The sequence below is a fragment of the Danio rerio genome, chromosome 13 (assembly GCF_049306965.1).
Source record: "Danio rerio strain Tuebingen ecotype United States chromosome 13, GRCz12tu, whole genome shotgun sequence".
Taxonomy (NCBI): Eukaryota; Metazoa; Chordata; class Actinopteri; order Cypriniformes; family Danionidae; genus Danio; species Danio rerio.
This window is the reverse complement of record NC_133188.1, coordinates 5,713,270-5,727,500: the sequence shown is the minus strand read 5'-3', so window position 1 is coordinate 5,727,500 and position 14,231 is coordinate 5,713,270. Positions and strand designations below refer to the sequence as shown.

Genomic DNA, 14,231 nt, shown 5'->3' with positions numbered 1-14,231 from the left:
AAGTGTCTTATCCGCTTGTTAAGTGATGACGTATGTAATACTGTTTCCGGGTCCGAGCCGCCATTCATTTGAGTGGAGAAATCATTCGTTTATGATCGCGTTTTATTCCTATCACACATTAAAGTTAATTTTATATAAAATCATAGTGTACAGAACAATCTCTGGGCTTGCTGCATAACAAATACCAAAAATGTAACAATTTAAAAAAAAATGAATCACTTTCTGACATCGGATATTAGGCATGGACATATATACTGTGATCGTGATTTTCGAAAGCATTAAATCGCTTTGTAAACGTTTATTATTACCATTTCATGAGTCTCCCCATTCAGTTGAATAGAGCGCTTGGACCCGGAAGCCCCTTCGCGTGACGTCACACTTAACAAGCAGATAGTCAGTTAAATGTCTGTTGAAGGAGCATGTCAGCAGATATTAAGCAGACAGTCTATTAATACTCAAATGGACCATCAAAATAAAGTAGAAATTTAAATATTTAAACTGTAGTGAAGCAGGAAAAAACTTGACATGGATTCTGATTTACTCCGATAACATTTATGGAAGCCTCGTTCATATGAGAAAATGGAAATGAGTCAGATACGTGCCATTATGTCAGCAGTGTGAACAGGTAAATCGGATTTTAAATTCGAGTCACACGTCATTAAAAACAGTAGCAAATGACCTAAACTCTGATGCTTTCATTTCAGAGTCATTGCATCTTCGCCGTGTTCAGTGTAAATGCAGACATCAAATACGAGTCACTTTAAACCTTGTTTAGTGCTCAAATTAACTACCCTTTTGTTATGTTGGTGGTTGTTTCTGCCCCATTGACTTCCATTATATCAAATCATGACACTATATAATCATGCATTCTTAATTATAGGTGTTTTTTTTTCTCCTGTTGATCATCAGTTGGCATCTTTAACCTTTTACATAGGCCCATTGGAAAAAAGCTTCAATCTTATTTTTAAAGGGTTCTATGGAGTAAAACAGAAGATTACAGTGTATGCATGAATACACTTACCCCGTTTACACTTTTTTGCATTGCAACTGATGATCAACAATTAAAAAATAAATAAATGACCTCTTCCCAACAGGGAAAACCAGAAACAATCAAGAATGCTTGATTATATGTTGTCGTGGCTTTGCATATGGAAGTCATGTGGAAGTCAATGGGGCAAAAACAGCCACCAACATAACACATTTTTTAATTTTTCCAAAATTTCCAAAATATGTGTCAAAATCAGATTTGTTCCATTTGCTGAAGTTGTGGCCAAATTAAGACTTAAAATCACCCCAGAGTCGAAAACACAAAAGCATGCTGGTAGCTGGCTTTCTGCAACTCTCAAATGCTCACCCACTGAAGCTAAGCAGGGCTGCACCCGGTCAGAACCTGGACCACATGGGAAAACTTGGTTGCTGTTGGAGGTGGTGTTAGTGAAGCCAGCAGGGGGCGCTCAACCTGTGGTCTGTGTGGGTCTTAACGCCTCAGTATATTGATGGGGACTCTATACTGTTCAGTAAGCACTATTTTTCAGATGAGACCTTAAACCAAGGTCCTGACTCTTTGTCGTCATTAAAAATCCCAGGATGTCTTTTGAATAAAAAGTAGGGGCTTGAATACTGTCTATAATGGCCTCCTAACCATCCCCATATTTGGCTTCATCACTCTGTCTTCTCTCCACCAATCTAGCATAATATGGCAGTCATCGCGTCATCCAGGTGGATGCTGCTACATGTAAGGATTTATCATTATTATTAATAAAAATACGCTTATTTTGAAAGAACATTTCAGACTGTTGAAGCTTGTTGAAAAGAGCATGCCAAAGGTTCCCGGATAATCTTATTTCCAGCAGAAATTTGAAGTGTAGAACTGTAGTGTAGAAGCAGGAAAACAAATCACATGGATCCCGATTTACTCAGACAACATTCAGGCCTCGTTCATATAATATAAATCAGATACCTGCCCTCATGTCAGTAGTGTAAACAGGTAGATCAGATTTTCACCTGTCAATCATTGACCTGTCATTAAAAACAGTAGCAAATGACATCAACTCTGATGCTTTCCAAACCTTCAATCTCATTTAAAAGGACAAAAAAAGCTTTTTATATTGTCATTACCATTTTTTTCCAATTCAATGCATCTTTGCCTATTTCAGTGTAACTGCAGACATTAAATACAGGGCATTGTCTTTTGGATGAGACGTTAAACCGAGGTCTTGACTCTCTGTGGTCATTCAAAAATTCCATGACACTTTTCTTAAAGAGTATGGGTGTCCTGGCCAAAGTCCCTCAATCGGCCCTTACAATCATGGCCTCCCAATCATCCCCATCCACCGAATTGGCTCTAACACTGTCTCTTCACTCCACCAATAGCTGGTGTGTGGTGATCATACTGTCGCTGTTGTCCTGTGGCTGCCGTCTCATCATCCAAGTAGATGCCATACACTGGTGGTGGTGCGGAGAGACCCCCCTCATGATTGTGAAGTGCTTTTGGTGTATGGCCAAACACGTTAAATGTGCTTTATAAATACACATTACATTACTTTTAACTCTTGCGTGTTGTTCAAATAGACTCCCCTTTGCTATGTTGGTGGCTGTTTTTACCCCATTGACTTCCATTATAATGACACTTTTTGATTACAAAGCCATGACAGCATATAGCAATGCATTCTTAATTGTTGGTGGTTTTTCCTGTTTGGAAGAGGTAAAATGTGTTATCTTTTACTGTTGATCTTCAGTTGGCACCAGTAACCCTTTAGATAGGCCTGTGGGGAACAAGTTTCTGGGTTTATATGGAATTATGTAAAGTTAAACAGCAGATTTTAGCTTGTGTGTGTGTGTGTAAGTATAGATAAACTTACTATGTTTGCAATTTTTTTTGCTCTGCAACTAATGATCAAGAATAAAAATAAGAAAATTTTACCTCAGGGAAAATGCATGATTATATGCTGTCATGGCTTTGGAATCAAAAATTGTTCTTATGATAGAAGACAATGGGGCAAAAACAGCCACCAACATAACGAAAGGGTAGTAAATTTGAGTGAATTGTCAAAGCATGTGTCAAAATCAGCTTGTCACCAAAAGTCAATGCTCAATCACCCCAGAGTGAATGAAAACATCAAGGGTTAAGAAAAGATATAAGCGGGTAATCAAAAAACAAATATAGTCACAAAATCGGAATCGATGCTCAAGCTCTGCAGTGCAAATGCAGACCTGTCAGTGCTGCAGCTACTGCTGGCGGGTGGTCATTTCTCAGTCTGGTCTTCTTGACCACAAAGCAAATTCCAGGATGGACAGAAGCCAAACTCCGGCTCGACAAGGACACAGAACCAACGTCTACTGTATAACCGCACAGCATGAGGCTGTGGCTGAAGTTACACACACATTCACAATGAGATGAGCTCTCCTCAAACGCCGCTGCTGGTGGAAACCAAAGCGCATGTCAGCGGCGTTCTAAGATTTCAGATGATGAATTATTCGGTGAATGGCAGAGGCTACATTACCTCTTCATCTGGCCACTGTATAACATTGTTAACTGTGACGTTCTCAAATGAAGCCAGACCCGAGGCTCGGTAATGAGGACTTATTGAATCTCTGCGAGGGGGAGATTAAACCCACCTGGGTCACCGCACACCTCTCACCCAGCCCTCGTGCCACAGCAGGGGGGAAGTGACATCATCCCCTGTGTCTCCTGGCCTTGTGAAGGTCATCAATCAAACCAGCCTAAAAGTTTAGAAAAAAGAGAGAGAAAAAAAAAACATGAACCACAAACGAAAAAAAAACAAACTTTTTTTTTTTTTCAGCGTGGTGCCCCAACACCCATCAAACCTGACCTCTGGAGATGTCCTACAAGCGCCAGCGAGACGATCCGGAATTAAAAACACAATACAGCTTGATCAGCCTTAAATGGAAGCCGAATGCAAGAACTTCATTCCCTTCAGCGTCTGTAATTATTCAGACTCCATCTTTAGTTAATTATTGTCATTAGCGTTATGTGTTCTAAGTGAACGCATAATTTAAAGAGAAAGGAGAAAAAACTCCGATGAGCTTTTAAGACGGTTTGAGGGGGAAATAGAGCTGAAAAGGGAACAATTATTTTAATGATCTGACAATCGGCAGATGTTGTAAATTGGATTTAGATGTGTTCAGAAAGCAAGCTTCGCTTATAGTATGTGGAGGTTTTGAGCTGATATCCAGAATGGAGAAGTTCTGTCGGCGGTTGTCAAACTGTGTGAGATTGCCGGCTTTGAAACTATAAAAGTTTCAGCACGTTTTATTGATGTTTGTGTTCTGCGATTCTCGGTCCAACTGAAGGCCAAGGGAACATGTATTGCTGAGCAACAAACACTTTAAGCAACACTTATGTAATACCTGCTTTTAAAAACTGGACAAGTTTTTGGGATTCCTATCATCCTGCTTACTGAATATATCATAGTTTTAATATATTCGTTCATTCATTCATGGTCCTTTGGTTTAGTCCCTTTATACATTATGGGTTGCCACAGTGGAATGAACCGGCAACTATTCCAGCAAATGTTTTAAACACAGCAAGAAGGTCGCTAATTCGAACCTCGGCTGGGTCTGTTTGTGTTTCTGTGTGGAGTTTGCATGTTATCTTTGCGTTCGCGTGGGTTTCCTCCGGGCGCTCCGGTTTCCCCCACAGTCCAAAGACATGCGGTACAGCTGAATTGAGTAAGGCTAAATTGTCCGTAGTGAATGAGTGTGAATGAGTGTGTGTGGATGTTTCCCAGAGGTGGGTTGCGGCTGGAAGGGCATCCGCTGCGTAAAAACGTGCTGGATAAGTTGGCAGTTCATTCCACTGTGGCAACCCCGGATTAATAAAGGGACTAAGCCGAAAAGAAAATGAATGAATGAATGAATGTTTTACACAATGGATGCCCTTCCAGCTGCAACCCAGTACTGGGAAACATCTACACACTTATTCACACATATACACTAAGGCCAATTTAGTTTATTCAACTCACCTATAGCTCATGTCTTTTGACTCTGGGAAAAACTGGAGCACTGGGAGGAAACCCTCATGAACATGGGGAGAACATGCAAACTCTACACAGAAATGCCAACTGACCCAGCCGGGACTTGAAACCAGTGACTTTCTTGCTGTGAGGCGACAGTGAACCATTGATTCACCCATTTTTCATTTAATCAATGGAATTTATAGCAATTTGTTTTTAAATTTAGAGTAGCCATCAAATAAGTACATTTGTTGTAGTATGTTCTTATGGTATACATTGCTATTCTTTGTGCGCTTTATTTATAAACTAATTTCAAGAGAATCACATGCTTATAATTGAGCATGGGTGGTCCCGCACCCGACTTACTATTAATTTTCCACCTAAGTCATCTTCGTCTTAAAGAATCCCCCCTTCCAGCCCTACCCCTCCTCTTCTCCTGAAGGGCGGCAAGTTGCCTCACAGCAGAAACTCCACTGGTTCGACCCCTGGGCTCCCCGGTTTCCTCCTACCAAGTATTCATAGTGCTTCATTTCTTTCCACAATTTATTATGTTACAGCCTTATTCCAAAATTGATTAAATTCATTTATCCTCCAAATTCTACACACAATACCCCATAATGACAATGTGAAAAAGATTATTTGAAAGTGTTGCAAATGTATTAAAAATAAAACAACTGAAAAATCACATGTGCATCAGTATTCACAGTCTTTGCCGTTAAGCTCTAAATTCAGCTCAGGTACATTCTGTTTCCACTGATCATTCTTGAGATGTTTCAGCAGCTTAATTGGAGTTTACCTGCGCTAAAATCAGTTGATTGGACACGATTTGAAAAGGCTCACACCTGTCTATATAAGGTCCCAGGGTTGACAGTGCATGTCAATGCACAAACTAAGCATGAAGACAAAGGAATTGTTTGTAGACATCCGAGATAGGATTGTCTCGAGGCACAAGGCTAGGGAAGGTTACAGAAAAAATTCTGCTGTTCTGAAAATTCCAGTGAGCACAGTGGCCTTCATCATCAGTAACTGGAAGATGTTTGGAACCACCAGGACGGAAGGAAGACTAGAGCTGGCCAGCCATCTAAGCTGAGTGATGAGGGGAGAAGGGCCTTAGTCAGGGAGGTGATCAATAACCTGATGGTCACTCTGTCTGAGCTCCAGTGTTCTTCTGTGGAGAGAGGATAACCTTACAGAAGGACAACCATCTGTGCAGCAATCCACCATTCAGGCCTGTATGGTAGGCGGAAGGCACTCCCTGCCTGGAATCTGAAGCACTCTCAGACCGTTAGAAACACAATTCTTTGGTATGATGAGACTAAAATTTAACTCTTTTGAATGAATGCCAGGTGTTACATTTGGAGAAAACCAGGCAACGCTCATCACCAGGCTAGTACCATCTCTACAGTGAAGCATGGTGGTGGCAGCATCATGCTGTGGGGATGTTTTTCAGCAGCAGGAACTAGAAGACTAGTCAGGATAGAGGGAAAGATGAATGCAGCAATGTACAGAGACATCCTGAATGAAAACCTGCTTCAGAGTGCTCTTGGTCTCAGAGGGGGGCGACGGTTCGTATTTCAGCAGGACAATGACCCAAAGCACACCGCCAAAATGTCAATGGAGTGGCTTCACAACAACTCAGTGGTTGTCCTTGAGTGGCACAGCCAGAGCCCAGGCCTAAGGCCTATTTAACATCTCTGGAGAGATCTGAAAATGGCTTTACACCGTCGCTTCCCATCCAACCTGATAGAGCTTGAGAGGTACTGCAAAGAGGAATGGGCAAAAATTCCCATTGATAGGTGTGCCAAGCTTGTGGCATCATATTCAAATAGACTTGAGGCTGTAATTGCTGCCAAAGGTGCATCAACAAAGTGTTGAGCAAAGGCTGTGAATACTAATGCACATGTGATTTTTCAGATTTATTTTTAATACATTTGCAACAAATTTAAAAAACTTTTCACATTGTCATTATGGAGTATTGTGTGTAGAATATTGAGGAAATAAATTATTTTGACCCATTTTAAAATAAGACTAACATAACACTGTGGAAAAAGAGAAGCGCTATGAATACTTTCCTGATGCACAGTCTATTGTGCATCTATTCTGAACTTAAAAGTTGTTACGTTTTTTTTTATTAGCTGATGGATTGAGGTTTCTAAAAGATGCTAAGATTAGAAAAGGCCTATAAGAGAGGGAAGATCATGTGGAGCTAAACAGGTGCTTGGTTCTGTGCAGTGCAGCGTGAGGAAAAGCTTGTTAAAATCCTAATAGTAGCTATCAAAGGTTATTGATTATCTTTCCTGACCTGTTTGGGTGACAAAGTGAGCATTAACACAAGTCCGCGTGAAAGATGTGTGTGTTCCTGCAGGCTGTGCGTCCTTCAGGGTGGCCTGCTGGATTGGGGTGTGAAGCCTGCCTCGAGCGCCTGGACGGTCCCATTCTCTCTCCTGCCACCAGATAATCCATTTTCCAGGCTCACATCAAACAGTCCGCCCTGAGGCCTGCTGCATGCTCCTCACATAGAGCTCCGCATAAACCGTACACTCACAATCATCTCTGATGTCATGACGTCTTATCATACCACACTTTCATGCGTCGGATCATAAGAGCATCCCCCTTCTACGTTTAAATGCATTCGACAACAAAACGCAGTAATGAGGACTAGTTTTGCTGAAGGCACTTTGTTCAAACTTTCATCTTAAATTCAAGTCAACATAAAATCAAAATCCGACCCTGTTTACTTTATAGATACTTTGTATTAGTTGCTTGCTGTTATTCTGTAAGACATACAGAAGTACTGGTTATTGAAGCTAGACTGGTAATGCTAAGGTCCCACGTTCAGTAGGCCTTCTTATGAAATATACAATGGAGATCAAACAGGACAAGTCTCTGACAGAACATCACTAGTTTATCAAAGGACAGCAATAGTCTCTTATAACACATACAGTGAGTAGTCCCTCATAGAGATGGCTAAAGAGAAGCTGACATTTTGACGCAGTGTGGAGATCCCGAACTTCAGATGTTTCGAGACACTGCTCTAAAACGTTTTGAAACGCCCAGGTCACTAAAGTGATTCAAAGCATCAGTCATTCATTCATTTTTCTTCGGCTTAGTCCATTATTTATCAGGGATCACCACAGCGGAATGAACCACCAGCTATTCCTGCATATGTTTTATGCAGCGGATTTCCTTTCAGTCACAACCCAGTATAGGGAAACACCCATATACTCATTCACACACTACAGCCAATTTAGGGTGCTTTCACACTTGGCTCAATTGCCTGGACCGTACCTAAGTTCAATTGTCCCCCCTTGCCACCCTCTCAGTTGGTTTGTGTTCACACTGTCTTTTTTCGTTCTGAAACCCGGTATGCTTGCGTCATCAAACCGCTGTTTTGTGTACACCGTTTGCCGCGTGACGGACATGAAAGCAAAGCGCCAATATAAAATGACATCTGCACATCACGGTCTTTTCATTTTTAATGAACCTTTTGGCTTTGGAGATACAAAAAGTGACTCGAGTTAATCTGCCGCAAAAAAAATTATTATAAATGTTGAGAACATAACGCGGTGTGTGCAGAACAAGCAGACATTATAGACAATATAGACATTAAGAGACAAGCAGACATTATCACTGTGCTTACCATGGCTCAGTCCCGCTTGTCAGCAAGGTACAGTACATAATACACACACACACACACACACACACACACACAAGAATGAACGTTATGCAAAGGATAGTTTGTTGTTGTACATTTGATGGTTCACTTCTGTTATTTGGTACAATTGCATTCATACCAGAAGTGAACCGGACCAGAGTTTGCGTAAACCATACCCAACACCACCTCTTTCAGGCAGACTCGGGTACGGTTCATGAGTGTGCACCCGAGTTTAGAAGACAAATTCACACTAGCTAAACGTACCGTACTCTGACGTCAACGAATCCTGGTGCAGTCATTCGCATCTTTTAATTTGTAAGTTTGTTTGTAAGAATAGTGCCGATTTTTAAATATTTACAATTTCCGAGAGAGCTCGTCGGCGGCCATTAGCCTGCCATAGTGTAGTAGACCTAAGACGGTTGATGTTGTCTATCCACAAGATGGTTCCAGGACTGCATAATAAGTCCTTGCTTAAATTAAAATTGTTGTGTGTTTTCTTGACCGCCAAGCTTATGCCTAGTTCAGACTGCGTGATTTTAGCCCGATTTTGGCTCGCCGACAGGTTTTGAGAAATCGCCGTCAAATGGCTGAAATCACAGGCAAATCGCTGCTCGTGCACGTGAGTGACAATCACACAGTATGAACGATCAAAGACGTGATCTGAGAGAATCGCAGATGAGTCGCCGATGCCTGCGAGATATTTGGTATGCTAAATATCTGGAGCTGTCGGCGATTGAAATCATGCCGTGTGAATTGAGTTTTGACTGCAAATAACATCAGCGATCGCCTACAGCCAATGAGAGCAGCTTTCACTTGTGTGTGTGTGCGTGTTTACCTGCTGCAGGCCAGCGGGAGGCTGGGGGAGAAGTTAAAATCGCTCTTTTTCGGTTTATTTGAATTGGAGGAAAAACTAGTGGAGGTTTGACAGGACTCAGGAGCAAATGTGTCCGTTTGACGTTTCATACAGAAAGAAATTAGTTTATTATCAACGTTGAGGAGAAATGGCTAATTCCCTTTAAACCCAGATGAGCAAACATGTACATGTTCTACCCCAATAAAGGCTTCTTTCTCATTATGTAGTTAATAACAAAAGATAAACTACGTGTTTTTGGCTGTGAGACGTAGTTTGGACGAAGTTGTCGGCGATTCTTCCTATAGTAAAGTTATGCAATGTGAATGTCCCTGTCGCCGATCCATCTTGCAGTGTAAACAAAGCAGCGACGAAACGCTAGCCCAGGTAGTCATGCAGTGTGAAAACATCTGTGACATGACTAGTTTGAAAATCGTGCAGTCTGAACTCGGCATTAAAAACACAAGCTTCAAAATTTTAAGGTGGACCGGATGAGTCAATAAGAAGCTGCAAATAAGAAGCTGGATTCAGTCTCGTTCCTCCTTATCGCAGACACAACAGCAGTGTGGTAGTGGTTGCGCTGCTTTTTTGAAGGTTATTGTGATATTGAAACAGTCGCTTAATGTTTGATATGCATTGTGTATAAATGTCCCCTTTAAGAGGACTTCTTCTGTGGTTATTTTATCTTTTGAGATGTAAGCAAGCATGTATGGGGAGCTCAGTCCAGTTCTTGCAAGCTCTGAGAAGTGTGTGATGGTCGCTCTACCACTGTATCATTGTTTTATTTCAATAATGTAACATTTTATTTTGCGACAGATGTTTGAGTGTGCTTTTCTTTTCCTTTAGCCTACTCATTGTCATTAACTGGCATGTATGTGGTCAACAGCACTTGGGTGAAACACATAAAGGTCAATAGGAAGAATGAAATAGTTTGTCTCCTTTTTTTTTATTTCTTAAAGTCTCAGGGTAAAGGCTTGGACACTTGGCACAAGTCACAATACCGACGGCAAGAGAAATACTGCAGACTGTAATAGACTGTAGGGAGATATTTCTGTAGATGGAGGGCATTTCATGTCACGTTCAGCCGTATAATCTTAAAATGTGAGCAAAATCATGCTGTGATTTTTTTTATTTATTTATTTTTATTTTTTGTAAATGTTGGTGAATTAGTAACGGCTTTTGCTGTTCTGACGTCAGCTGCAGATGTGAATGATTGTCGGAAGAAAGTAGTTCCTAATACAAAAGGGTTTTAGACTCGCCGTGTTTGATTATCTTTTTTTATATATATGATTGTGCCGACGAACTGTTGTGGAAACACAATATCACACTCGTAGCAGTGCGATATGGCTGTATATCAGCACTTGTGGGACGCTAAGGCACTCCTCCCACCAGTTCTGATATACAGCCGTATCGCTCTGCTACTCGTGCGATATTGCTCATATACTCACACATACACATCGATATTTTTTTTTATTCTTGCATTAGAAACCAATGCAGTTTTGTTTAGACTTTAAAGCTGCTGATCTGGCTGGTCACTGTTCCATTGTGTAGCCATTTTTTTTTAAATCCCTCATTATGCATATTGAATATGCCTCCCATAAACTACAGTGGTCCCAGGAGAAATGGAAGAAAGCAGGAGTAAATATGGGGAAAGATGATGTTTTTTTTTCTACATAAAGCCTGCTCAGTAGAGTACATGAAGAAACTGCATAGCTGATGAAGTTCAGCCTGGTTGAAGTGCATTTCACTGCAAGCAATTCTTGATTTCAGTGAATCCCGAATAAATGCAATAAAGTGCAAAATGACCAGAAACATGATATAAAAAGCAAGCTATACATAAAGCATGATAACAACCGGATTAATGGATGTCTTCATTCAAATTGCATGTGATAAACCTCCAGTTTGGACCCTCTACATGCAAGCTCAGAGTCTTAATGCAGTGTTCAAAAACTCCACATTAATTTGAGCATTAAAAGCTTATTTTTATTTGGATTAAATAAGGGCCTACTCACACTATGCCATCCGTACCGTGCCCAGGCCCGTTTCCCTGATCGTTTGAGAAGTGTGAGTGCGCTGAATCGGGCTCAAGCGCGGTTCACTTGGCCGGCCCTGGCAAGGTTGGAAGAGGTGTGCCTGAGCGCGGTTCACTTGGGCTTTGGCGCGGTACGCTTGTGTGTGAGTGCAAAACGCGCCAAAGCCCGAAAGCGAGACGTGACTTTTAAGGGGCTGTTTCATATGGATTTATTAATTATTACTGTTCAGTGATCGCAAACTGCCGTAGTTTATTAAAGACGCAAACTCCTCACAGCACGCCAGCTGCGCGCCTTCAGACCTCCTCATTCCTGCAGCACGAGAGCTTTATGATTGTTTATAAGCGCCAAAAGTGGCGGATCTGTTCGGCGAAATATCTGACTGCGTGTCCCCGCATCCCTAAGGACTGTTTAGCGAAATATTTGACTGCATGTCACTGCATGACAAACGACTGAAAGGATATAACATTAACTAGAGTTAACTAGAGAAATCTCCACTGTGCTACTGGGTGAGAGCGTATGGCAAGCTGTTTTAGCATTTAAACCTTGTTCTGACTATCCATAAATATATTTAGAGATATAATTATATTTTGACTAGTCATTATTATAATTCGACTAGTCAGAATGACAGTTAGAGATATCTGCAATTACAATTGTATTAGTACGAAATCAGATTGGAGATATCTGCAAATATATTATGACTAGTCATATTCCTCCATTGACTTTTTTGACTCGTCAAATCCAATTCAAGATATCTAAAACTGTAATTCGACTAAATTAATTAGAGATATCTTCAAATATATTTGTAAATATCTCTAAATATGACAAATTAAAGACATCTCCAAATGTATTATGACTAGTAAAAACTCAGTTAGAGTTATCTCTAATTACAATTGTGACGAGTCAAAACTCAGAGATATCTGCAAATATTTTTCAATGGAAGTCAATGGAGGAATATGACTAGTCATAATATATTTGCAGATATCTCCAATCTGATTTCGTACTAGTACAATTGCAATTGCAGATATCTCTAATTGTTATTCTGACTAGTCGAATTATAATTATGACTAGTCAAAATATAATTAGAGATATCTCTAAATATATTTATGGAGTCAGAACAAAGATTTAAATGCTAAAAAGGCTTGCCATAGAGAGCGCTTCTGAACAGCGCAGCAGCGATGACGTAAGCGTGCCGAGGCCCGATATGGTGTGAGCGCGGGCCGTCGGGGGAGACGGGAGGGGGGACAAGCGTGCTTTGGCCCGGATCGAGGCAACTGTACCTAGTGTGAGTACGGCCTAAGATTGAGGCTCATTTTGACTTGAATGGTCAAAACGATTGTTGGTTTTGAGGATGTTGCGTATACAGTAGTCAACATTTCAAATAAGATTTTTTTTTTCTAAATTGTCCTTCAAGAGTTCACACTTAGCTGATGATTTATAAAAGTTTGTTTGGCATGCTGAGCCTCCAGTTCAAGGACTCCTCGAGTCTGGGGCTTCCTCCTGTTTGGCAGAGCGAGAGGGGAGCCTGAGCTCGGTGGATCTCAGAACTCCCCCGCTGCGGTAGCTAAGGGAACACGAGGGTTAGATAATTGCTTGGTTGTTATGTATGTTGAATGTCTTTGGATGGTCGGAGGAAACCGGAGAACCCGGGGAAAACCCACACAGACACGGGGAGAACATACAAACTCCACACAAAAACACCCACCGGTCCTGAGGGACCAGGGCCGGCGGTGTTCTTGCTGTGTGGCTTGCAGTGCTAACCACTGGGCCGCCGTGCCGCCCAGTCAGAGGTAAAGGAGGAGAAAAAGGGGAGGAGGGGGGTTTCTTCCGCACGAAGATAAAGTGAACTGAAGACTGTGGTTATTTATAGTAGCTTAGGGCTCGAATGATTGAAAGATACTGATTAGCCAATTCGAGACCGGCCGTGATAAATCATAAGCATGTGATCCTCTCGAAATTAGTTTATGAATAAACTTCACTAAGATAAGAATGGGTGTTTGATTGTTTTAGGATAGATTTGATGAAAGCTGATGATCCACTTCAAATGTTGACTCCTACTGTATATTTTAGAGATCTACTGTACTGTGAAAAGGTTTTAAGTCAGCCTTGTATATTAGATTTACAGTATGTGATCCTTTACCACAAAACCAGTCATAAGTGTCAATTTTTTGTAAATTTTTTTGTAAAGTCGAGATTTATACAGGGTGAATAAAGAATATTTCAGCTGGTGTATGGTTTGGTAGTATAGAGATTAGGTTAGAGTTTGAATCATCGTGGTTTATTTAAGACAGGCGACAGACAATGTTATAGAGAGAATGTTTGTCCTGGTTTGAGCTGCATTTCTATCAGTATTGTTAGCAATATTGTCTTAATTGATGGTATTTTGAATGCTGAGTAAAGATAGGTTTAAATCTATTATACCATTCATTTCAGAAAGGACTTCAGTGGTAATAGTTTCATTTTCAGCATGATAATGATACGCCGATTACTATAAAATATTGCCTACTATAATTTTCCACCAACAGTCAGACTATGCGTACACCTATTCATCGTCTTCTATGAATTACTGTCAGCATGGCTAATTGTATATTGTTTTTTGGGAGTACGTGGTTGTATTTTGCACTGTCTGGAGCCATCACCTAAGCTTTACACTCGTCGAAGTACATGTGCTGCTGCTGATGTGACCATCCATTCTCTTTTTGGCTTAATCCCTTCATTAA

General features: G+C 40.9%; 2 long non-coding RNA genes across 2 annotated transcripts in view; one reads left to right on the top strand and one right to left on the bottom strand.

Moving 5' to 3' along the window:
• The window catches only part of LOC141377107 (uncharacterized), a 477,282-nt gene extending 465,263 nt beyond the window's left edge, over positions 1–12,019 (bottom strand). The window contains exon 1 of the long non-coding RNA XR_012389114.1: positions 11,737–12,019. This is a non-coding gene — a long non-coding RNA (uncharacterized lncRNA). The remainder of the gene's footprint in view (positions 1–11,736) is intronic.
• LOC141377110 (uncharacterized) overlaps positions 1–14,231 on the top strand; it is a 149,795-nt gene that overhangs the window by 10,960 nt on the left and 124,604 nt on the right. The gene's annotated exons all lie outside the window — the stretch shown is intronic.